We start from the raw sequence: 11,570 nt of genomic DNA on the forward strand, positions 1-11,570 counted from the left end.
ATTGTTGGCTGATGATACTACTCATCTACTCTGACCCCAACCCACTCCTGTTAAATAATGTTGTAAACAATTAATTAAAAAAAGTCTACTTGTGGATGTCAACCAACAAACCTCACACAAAACATAGAAAAGACCTACTATATCTTATTTGGAAACAAATCAACAAATGCAATTCAGCTTCAGATAGATAATGTAAACATTAGCAATAAAAATGATGGAAAGTTTCTTAGCCTATACTTAGACAAGAGACTCAACTTCCGCACCCATATACAACACATAACTAAAAAGGTTTCTAAAACAGTTGGTATACTGTTTAAGATCAGATATTATGTACCCTACTATGCTCTCCTCTCACTCTATTATGCACTTATCTATCCCTATCATTCTTATGGTGTTTGTGCTTGGGGTTCAACCTCTGCAAACTACCTCAAGCCCATCATCATCCAGTAAAAATCTGCTATCAGGACAATAACTAACTCTACCTTCAGACAACACACAGCTCCCTTGTTCAAATCCTTAAACATGCTAAACAAATTCACTCCATACATTCTCCTGTGTAAATTACGTTTATAAAGCCCTCTTTCTAACTGCAAACCCTGTTCTGAAACTCTTCCTGGACAGATGTAATAGAACACATGGCCACGTCCCCACCAGACATAAATATCTCTTTGATATCCCCAGAGTCAAACTTAATCTATGTAAACACTCTATGTAAATAAAGGGACCTAGTCTATGGAACTCACTCCCTTATAATGATTTGAAAAGCTGTCCAACTTCTGCCATATTCAAAAATAAAACCAAAAAGTACCTGTAGTACTTTTTAAGTACGAGGGAGTAATTGCGCAAAGCGTCCCTCACCTGTGACGTCACAGCGTCATCTGACGCCATATCAACACAGCGGCCATTTTGTCGTCAGTTCAGTCATGGCGAGGACTAACCCTTCATGCAAACTGCACCTACTATCAAGAAGAAGAAGATTTTGTGTTCCACCGATAGTATTATCGTAAGTAAGCACTTATATTTTATATTTTATTATATTAATTTATTCTATTTTTCTGTAATAAAGGTCCAAAGGGTTGTTAAGGAACAAGATGATATTCCATCTTCCAGTACAGACATTAATGACTATCTTTCAGGTAACTATCCACAGTCTCTGTACCTAAAGCCTATTAATTCCACTGACGTCAATGAGATAATCCTTTCCCTTAAAACCAAGTCTGGTGCCCTTGAAGAGATACCAACTTTAATTTACAAAAAAGCCTCCAGATCTTTAGCCCCTGCTATTGCTTTGCTCTTCAACAAGTCACTTGAACTCCAAACCTTCCCAGATATTCTAAAAAAAGCGAGAGTAACGCCTGTCCACAAATGTGGTAATCTCACAGATGTTAACAACTACAGACCTATATCTATCCTGCCAAACTTGTCAAAAATTTTTGAAAAACTAATCTATAAGCAGCTTTACTCATATCTAGCCAAACTCAATATACTTAGCCCTTGCCAATATGGCTTCAGACCCAAAAAAGCACTAACGATGCACTTATTAGTATGCTTAACTCGATTCATACAGCTCTTGATAAAAATGAGTTCTCTGTTGGGTTGTTTGTGGACCTGCGTAAAGCTTTTGACACTGTCAACCACCAAAACCTTCTTCTTAAATTACATCATTATGGAGTCAGAGGACACTCCCTACAATACCTCAAATCCTACCTTACTGACAGGCTCCAATATGTTTCTGTGAATAACACAATTTCTCCCACCCTACCCATCAACATTGGTGTTCCCCAGGGCAGCATACTTGGCCCTCTCCTCTTTCTCATCTACATTAATGACCTTCCAAATGCCTCCCAACACCTCAAACCAATTCTATTTGCTGACGACACAACCTTCATTTACTCCAGTCCTGATCCCCTTGCTCTAAATGCCACAGTAAATACTGAGCTAAATAAAGTCCATCTGTGGCTAACTGCCAACAAACTCACCCTTAACATTGACAAAACCTTTTATATTCTGTTTGGCAATAAATCCTCTAATCAAATAAATCTCAAAATAAACAATACCCAAATTTGTAACAAATTAGATGGCAAATTCCTTGGCATTCTCATTGACCACAAGCTTAATTTCCAGGGACACATTCTAAACATATCAAAAAAAGTTTCAAAAACTGTGGGCATTCTTTCTAAGATCAGATATTATGTACCACGCCCTGCCCTGGTGACTCTCTATTACTCCCTTATCTATCCATATCTCAACTATGGTATTTGTGCTTGGGGCTCTACTACCCAAAATCACTTACGTCCTCTAATTACTCAACACAAAGCTGCTATTAGGACAATATCCAATTCTGGCCCCAGACATCACTCGGTACCCCTACTTAAATCTCTGAATATGTTAGACATTAAGTCACTGCACATTCTCTCATGTGTATTATACATATATAAAACGCTAAACTATAATGCCAATCCTGATCTCAAAAGCTTCATAGAAGGTTGTATCAGAACCCATGAGCATCACACCAGAAATAAATACAGTTTTGATATTCCTAGAGTACGACTTAATCAAACTAGAAATGCTCTACAAATCAAGGGGCCCAGAATGTGGAATGACCTTCCCAACCATGTTAAAGACTGTACCTCTCTCAACCAGTTTAAGTTAAAAGCGAAGCTATACCTAATAAATTCCCTGTAACCTACCTTACCCTTCTATTGTCAACCAATGTCTGTTTTTTTCTTTAAAGAGCGCTGTTTGTCGACATAATTGTATTTGTGCTGCTTTCTCATCTATGTTTTCATTTCTTGTTTTCATTCTACTCATTATGCTCAATTAGTATTAAGCTTGTCATTTAAGTTTATCATGCCCGAAACGCTTTGCGTAATAGTGGCTTTAGGCATTGTATGTACTAGCTATACCTATAAGTTAAACAATCCTTGTAAATATTTATTGTATGTATGTACCTTACCTAAATAAAATTGTATTGTATTGTATTGTATTGTAAGGGTGTAGCGATACCGACGCTCAGTGCGCTCAACTCACACCAAAGTATCACCTGTGTAGCTTCTGTAATTAGTGTTAATTAGTTATGCTATAAGATAATGAAGCGAGTATAAGATTAACTCGCTACAAGGGTACTGTGTTGGGAGATGAGGGCTGTTACTGGTGTCTGTGGGGATGTGAGGACTTGTACCAACCACTATCACCATCAGTACCTTGTCTTGCATCCTGCTTAGTATTCCTATTGAGATATGAAGTATTATTGCATTCATATAATTATTCATTCACAGTCATTACTATTTTTATGGGCTATGTTCTGTTACCCTAATGCTTTTTACCCCTGGGCATGTCCATTTACTCTCCAGCCCTTCACAAGCCACTGCTGCACCCCCTCCATGCCCATACTTACTGTGCTTATTCTTACAGGACTGCACTGCATTATGTGGTGCTCACTGCCTGGACACCTTGATACATGCATTATAGGGTTCTGGTAGTTGTTCTACTCACCAAGCCCTTCCAAGGCCAGGCTTGACATGTGAGAGCTTGGTCCAACAGGCTGTTGCTTGGACAGGCCCCTCAGGCCCACATATCCACCACAGCCTTGTTTGTCCGGCACTTCAAAATCAAATGTTTATTTACGTAAGGTACATACATATTTTTAGGTAAGGTACTCTTTATTTGGGTAAATTTATCTTCGTAGTATTTACTTTTGGCTCGTCTAATTATCTTGGATAGCAATAACGAGTAATTCTTTGAGAATTCTTTGGAGACAATTCCTAACCTATACTTCTCCCAACCTATACTTCTTCTCAAGGTCATCTTCACTTCTTGAAGATGTTCAGGTTTTCTCTTGAAGATGTCGACGGTTGTTCCAGCAATACTGTATTTCTTTTATTGCTGAAAACCTGTTTTCAGCCATAAAAAAATAATCCTGAATCCAGAAAAAAATCCCTTTTGTATCATCTGGAAATTTTCAAATATTGCTGATCAAACCTGAGTCTAAATTATTTGTATATATTATGAATTACAGAGGTCCCAGGACAGGGTTTTTAGGCACTCCACTTACATTTTCCCACTCTGACTTAACCCCCATTTATACAAACTCAGTCTTATCTTTTAGCTAATAATTTATTGTACACACCATACTCAGCCTGTGTAGGGTAGTTTATTGTGCATGTGTAGTATATATATTTGTGTAGTATATTTGGTATATTTAATGCCTCTAACCTCTCCTCATAGTTCTTGTCCTTCAGTTCTGGGAGCCACTTAGTAGCATGTCTTTGCACCTTTTCCAGTTTGTTTATGTGCTTCTTAAGATATGGGCACCATACAACCGCTGCATATTCCAACTTTGGTCTAACAAAAGTCGTGAACAATTTCTTGAGTATTTCGCCATCCATGCATTTAAAAGCTCTGAATATTATCCTTTACCTGCAATTGGTTGTTGCTGTATTTATAGAATATGATTCGTTCTACTTTACATTTGTTTGTTCCTTTTTTTCAAAATTTCTTTCTGCCTCTCCTCACTGCCGTGTAGTTGTTTCTCTTTGTATTACTGGTATGTTTGGGGGTTTGGCCTCTTCGTATATTGATTCCATTTTTGTGTCTTTTGGTCTCTGTCCGTCTTGAAATTTCAGTTGAACAAATCCTGTTTCCTAGTTCTGCATCTTTGTTTTGGTATAAATGTTTTTGTTCCTTTATCATATATTTCACAAAATTGACATACTGTGCATTAATTCATCTCAATTACTTCCTTTCCTAACAGCAAGCCTTTCCAGTAAAATTCTTTGAATTCTTTTCTGACTTCTGGCCTAATGTTTGTTTTATCCTAGTGTGTATGATGCCTAGCGTGTGTCTGGTGCCTGTTGTGTTAAACCGAAGATAAATGCATAAGTATAGGTCAGTAATTTCTCCAGCTTTGAAAGGGGCTTTCATTATGCAGCAGTATTCCACTCTAGAGAGCACTAGCGTCTTGAAAACTATCATCATCGGTATAGCATCTCTAGTGTGAAAAGTTCTTGTTATCTATCCTGTCATTTTTCTTGCAGTTGTGACGGCTACTTTATTGTGTTCTTTAAATGTAAGGCCTTCTGACATCAGTACACCCAAATCCTTTACGTTGCTTTTCCGTTCAATGTTATGATTTGACTGAGTTTTGTAAGTGGTTTCCGTTTTTACATTTTTTATTTTTTCCGTAGCGCATGAGCTGAAACTTATGTTCGTTAATCACCATGTTATTTTCTGTAGCCCATAGAAAGACCTGATTTACATCTGATTGAAGGTTTGCCGTGTCCTCTATGTTGCCTACTCTCGTGAAGATTCTAGTGTCATCTGCAAAGGATGATCAAGTACTATAGGTTGTGTCCTTGTCAATGTCCGATATGAGGATGAGAAAAAGTATTGGAGCAAGCACAGTACCCTTGGGGACTGAGCTCTTTACGGTTGATGGTCCAGATTTTATTTTGTTGACTACTACACATTGGGTTCTATTAGTCAGGAAGTTGTATATCCATCTGCCTATTTTTCCGGTAATTCCTTTCGAACGCATTTTATGTGCAATAACACAATGGTCACATTTGTCAAAGGCTTTTTTTTGTCAAAGCGTTTTGTTTGTCTACCATGGCATCTAGTGCCATGTCAGAGTGGTCCAGCAACTGTGATAGGCAAGAGCGCCCTGTTCTGAAACCATGTTGTCTGGGGTTATGGAGATGCTGTGATTCCATGTATTTTGTGATCTTACTTCTTAGCATTCTCTCAAAGATTTTTATGATGTGCGATGTTAGTGCTATCGGTCTGTAGTTTTTTGCCTCTGCCTTATTTCCTCCTTTATGGGGCGGTGCTATCTCTGCTGTTTTTAGTATGTCAGGGATAATGCCAGTATCTTGGCTTTGTCTCCAAAGAATGTGAAGGGCCTGCGATAACGTTTTTTACAGTTCTTGATGAATATAGAGTTCCAAGAGTCAGGGCCTGGTGCAGAGTGCATAGGCATACTGTCTATGGCTTCTTCAAAATCCAGTGGGGATAGGATCACATCTGATTTATGATTTGATGTTGGTATCATATCCATGAAAAATTCATTTGGGTTATCAATCAGATGGATGGAGAGCTACACTCGTGGTGTCCCATTTTCCCAGCACTCTTTGTCATATAATGCTTTGAAACTTTTGACGGTTTTGGCCTCCACCACCTTCTCACCTAACTTGTTCCAACCGTTTACCATTCTGTTTGCAAAAGTGAATTGTCTTACATTTCTTCGGCATCTTTGTTTAGTTCGTTTAAATCTATAACCTCTTGTTCTTGAAATTCCAGGTCTCGGGAAATCTTCCCTATCAAGTTTATCAATTCCTGTTACTGTTTTGTACGTAGTGATCATATCTCCTCTTTTCCTTCTGTCTTCTAGTTTTGGAATATTTAATGCCTCTGTCTCCTCATAAATCCTGCCCTTCAGTTTTGGTATGAATGTTTGTGTGCCTTCATCGTATATTTTGCAAAATATAGAATACATCTCATTTACTTTACTTTAAGAATATGGTTCGATCAATTAAAAACCCTCTTGTTCAAATTGCAAAGAGACTGAAAGAGATGCAGCATGCTCAATGGATTATATATTAGTGATTATTATTAGGATTATATATTAGTGAATCATATTAGTGATTCAATTATTATGGTCATAAAACAATAAACAAATAGTTTTGGTGTTATTACACTCTATTCACAGGTTATATATAAGTATCTGCATGTTTTGTTCACCATTACAAACCACTAAATTGGTTTGATTTTTGTTGAGATTGTTATTTATGATAAGATTCCTTACGTTATCTGAGAATGAAGCTATGTTGGTATTGGGAAATCTATAGATGGCACTTATAGTCAAGGAGGATTTAAGGGATTTACTGGAGAACTTGGCAAAGGTATATTCACAATAGTCGTCTCTATTACTGATGAGACTATTGCAGATGAAGGTATCTTTGTAAGATATTGCTATGCCACCTCCTTTTTTTATTAGGCCTGCAGTTGTGAATGGCTTTATTATCAGCCAAGTTGTAGCATACAACATAGCATATATATGTATATGGCATACATATATATATATATATATATATATATATATATATATATATATATATATATATATATATATATATATATATATATATATATATATATATATGTCGTACCTAGTAGCCAGAACTCACTTCTCAGCCTACTATGCAAGGCCCTATTTGCGTAATAAGCCAAGTTTTCATGAATTAATGTTTTTTCGACGACCTAACCTACCTAACCTAACCTAACCTAACTTTCTCGGCTATCTAACTTAACCTAACCTATAAAGATAGGTTAGGTTAGGTTAGGTAGGGTTGGTTAGGTTCGGTCATATATCTACGTTAATTTTAACTCCAATAAAAAAAATTGACCTCATACATAATGAAATGGGTAGCTTTATCATTTCATAAGAAAAAAATTAGAGAATATATATTTCAGGAAAACTTGGCTTATTAGGCAAATCGGGCCTTGCATAGTAGGCTGTATATATATATATATATATATATATATATATATATATATATATATATATATATATATATATATATATATATATATATATATATATATATATATATATATATATATATATATATATATATATATGTGTGTGTGTGTGTGTCGTACCTAGTAGCCAGAATGCACTTCTCGGCCTACTATACAAGGCCAGATTTGCCTAATAAGCCAAGTTTTCCTGAATTAATATATTTTCTCTAATTTTTTTCTTATGAAATGATAAAGCTACCAATTTCATTATGTATGAGGTCAATTTTTTTTATTGGAGTTAAAATTAATGTAGATATATGACCGAACCTAACCAACCCTACCTAACCTAACCTAACCTATCTTTATAGGTTAGGTTTGCTTAGGTAGCCGAAAAAGTTAGGTTAGGTTAGGTTAGGTAGGTTAGGTAGTCGAAAAACAATTAATTCATGAAAACTTGGCTTATTAGGCAAATCGGGCCTCAAATAGTAGGCTGAGAAGTGCGTTCTGGCAACTAGGTACGACATATATATATATATATATATATATATATATATATATATATATATATATATATATATATATATATATATATATATATATATATATATATATATATATATATATATATATATATATATTTATATATATATATATATATATATATATATATATATATATATATATATATATATATATATATATATATATATATAATGTCGTACCTAGTAGCCAGGACGAACTTCTCAGTCTACTATGCAAGGCCCGATTTGCCTAATAAGGCAAGTTTTTATGAATTAATGATTTTTCGACCACCTAACCTAACCTAACCTAACTTTTTCGGCTACCTAACCTAACCTAACCTATAGAGATAGGTTAGGTTAGGTTAGGTAGGGTTGGTTAGGTTCGGTCATATATCTACGTTAATTTTAACGCCAATAATTTTTTTTTACGTCATACGTAATGAAATGGGTAGCTTTATCATTTCATAAGAAAAAAATTAGAGAAAATATATTAATTCAGGAAAACTTGGCTTATTAGGCAAATCGGGCCTTGCATTGTAGGCTGAGAAGTGCATTCTGGCTACTAGGTACGACACATATATATATATATATTTTTATAATAATATTTATATATTTATATAAAATATAAATATATTTTATTTATATTTATATATTTTCAAAATTCGTCAGTGTACTACATTTTTGTTGTTGCTTTTAGGTGATGCTTTTAACCAGTGTACGTGGGTCTGATTGTGCAACCACAGTTCGAAGAATAATGAAGATATGAACAAACGGCCTGTGGTCACTATACAGTCTGGAAGGGCAAAAGAAGAAATTGGCATTTCTACAAAAACAAGAACTATATAATGTTATTTTAAGTAAGTAACAAAAAAATTAAATAATTTTTTTAAAGTTTAAAATTCACTTAAAAATTTAATTTTAAGTTAAAAAATTTTAACCAAAAAACTTAATATTTTTCATATTTGGAACCATTCCATAATATTTTCCCAAGCATAAATGATTATATTTCTATCACTTGCTCTTAAGATTGTTTCATTTAATAGAGGTTGGGCATAATTGTTCTCTGCTGCTAATAGAACTGACTGACTTAGCTATAGGAAAATGTAAACTTAATTGGTTTATCCATTACAGTATTTTGCAGTTTATTTCATGATCCTGTGCTTAATACTTGCATAAATAGTAGATTTCAAAATGCATTTTTATATCATTAGTATTGAATAATAATAATGCAAGTAATTGACTTATAAATGATGTACAATTAATTGGTAGGTGATATTATATTATTATTATTTTTTCATTCTTGCAAAGCCTTAACAAAGCCATTAACATGTTAATATAAACTTGATCACCTTCCACTTATTTTCTCATGTGCTACCTACATGTACAAAACCTTATTCCTAAATGCATATTTTGTTCTGAAGCTTGTCCTTTATATGTTGTGTATCACCATCTCTGGAGAGTTTTATCTGATTGATGTATAAATTACTTTTAATTTTACAGAATATTATTGTTATACTGAATTTATTATTATATAAATAACTTAATTTTACAGAATCATCTATCAACGCACATCCACAAGTTGAGGAGGAGGATGTGACCTTCCAGATTTCTGAAGTACTGAAGCACCAAACAGGCCTGGTGGATCTAGGTACAAGGTAAAATAATTTAATTTTTTTTTTTTTTTTTTTTTACTAATTGTCCGATATATATATATATATATATATATATATATATATATATATATATATATATATATATATATATAAATATATATATAATGTGTCGTACCTAGTAGCCAGAACGCACATCTCAGCCTACTATGCAAGGCCCGATTTGCCTAATAAGCCAAGTTTTCATGAATTAATGTTTTTTCGACTACCTAACCTAACATTTTCAGCTACCTAACCTAACCTATAAAGATAGGTTAGGTTCGGTCATATATCTATATTAATTTTAACTCCAATAAAAAAAGAATTTACCTCATACATAATGAAATGGATAGCTTTATCATTTCATAAGAAAAAAAATAGAGAAAATATATTAATTCATGAAAACTTGGCTTATTAGGCAAATCGGGCCTTGAATAGTAGGCTGAAAAGTGCGATCTGGCTACTAGGTACGACATATATATATATATATATATATATATATATATGTCGTACCTAGTAGCCAGAACGTACTCCTCAGCCTACTATGCAAGGCCTGATTTGCCTAATAAGCCAAGTTTTTCCTAAATAATATATTTTCTCTAATTTTGTTATTATGAAATGATAAAGCTACCCATTTCATTATGTTTGATGACAATTGTTTTTAATTGGAGTTAAAATTAACGTAGATATATGACCGAACCTAACCAACCCTACCTAACCTAACCTAACCTATCTTTATAGGTTAAGTTAGGTTAGGTTGCCGAAAAATGTTAGGTTACGTTAGGTTAGGTAGGTTAGGTAGTCGAAAAACAATTAATTCACGAAAACTTGGCTTATTAGGCAAATCGGGCCTTGCATAGTAGGCTGAACACGACGTTCTGGCTACTAGGTACGACATATATATATATATATATATATATATATATATATATATATATATATATATATATATATGTCGTACCTAATAGCCAGAACGCACTTCTCAGCCTACTATGCAAGGCCCAATTTGCCTAATAAGCCAAGTTTTCCTGAATTAATATATTTTTTCTAATTTTTTTCTTATGAAATGATAAAGGTACCCATTTCATTATGTATGAGGTCAATTTTTTTTTATTGGAGTTAAAATTAACGTAGATATATGACCGAACCTAACCAACCCTACCTAACCTAACCTAACCTATCTCTATCGGTTAGGTTAGGTTAGGTAGCAGAAAAAGTTTGGTTAGGTTAGGTTAGGTAGGTTAGGTAGTCGAAAAAACATTAATTCATGAAAACTTGGCTTATTAGGCAAATTGGGCCATGCATAGTTGGCTGAGAAGTGCGTTCTGGCTATTAGGTACGACATATATATATATATGTGTGTGTGTGTAATTACCTAAGTGTAGTTACAGGATGAGACCGTCTTCCCAGCACTCTTTGTCATATAACGCTTTGAAATTACTGACAGTCTTGGCCTCCACCACCTTCTCACCTAACTTGTTCCAACCGTCTACCACTATTTGCGAAAGTGAATTTTCTTATATTTCTTTAGCATCTGTGTTAAGCTAGTTTCAATCTATGACCTCCTGTTCTTGAAGTTCCAGGTCTCAGGAAATCTTCCCTGTCGATTTTATCAATTCCTGTTACTATTTTGTATGTAGTGATCATGTCACCTCTTTCTTCTGTCTTTTAGTTTTGGCATATTTAATGCCTCTAACGTCTCCTCGTAGCTCTTGCCCTTCAGTTCTGGGAGCCACTTAGTAGCATGTCTTTGCACCTTTTCCAGTTTGTTGATGTGCTTCTTAAGATATGGGCCAACTTCTGTTGTTGGGCACCACACAACAGCTGCATATTCTAGCTTTAGCGTAACAAAAGTCATGAACAATTTCTTTAGTATATCACC

At 34.4% G+C, this 11,570-nt stretch overlaps 1 long non-coding RNA gene across 1 annotated transcript in view; it reads left to right on the plus strand.

Moving 5' to 3' along the window:
* Window positions 1–904: 904 nt before the first annotated feature.
* Window positions 905–11,570, plus strand: part of LOC138372375 (uncharacterized) — a 311,387-nt gene continuing 300,721 nt past the window's right edge. The window contains exons 1-3 of the long non-coding RNA XR_011230807.1: window positions 905–1,003; window positions 8,737–8,896; window positions 9,592–9,694. This is a non-coding gene — a long non-coding RNA (uncharacterized lncRNA). The remainder of the gene's footprint in view (window positions 1,004–8,736; window positions 8,897–9,591; window positions 9,695–11,570) is intronic.

Source organism: Procambarus clarkii, chromosome 38, assembly GCF_040958095.1.
Source record: "Procambarus clarkii isolate CNS0578487 chromosome 38, FALCON_Pclarkii_2.0, whole genome shotgun sequence".
Classification (NCBI taxonomy): domain Eukaryota; kingdom Metazoa; phylum Arthropoda; class Malacostraca; order Decapoda; family Cambaridae; genus Procambarus; species Procambarus clarkii.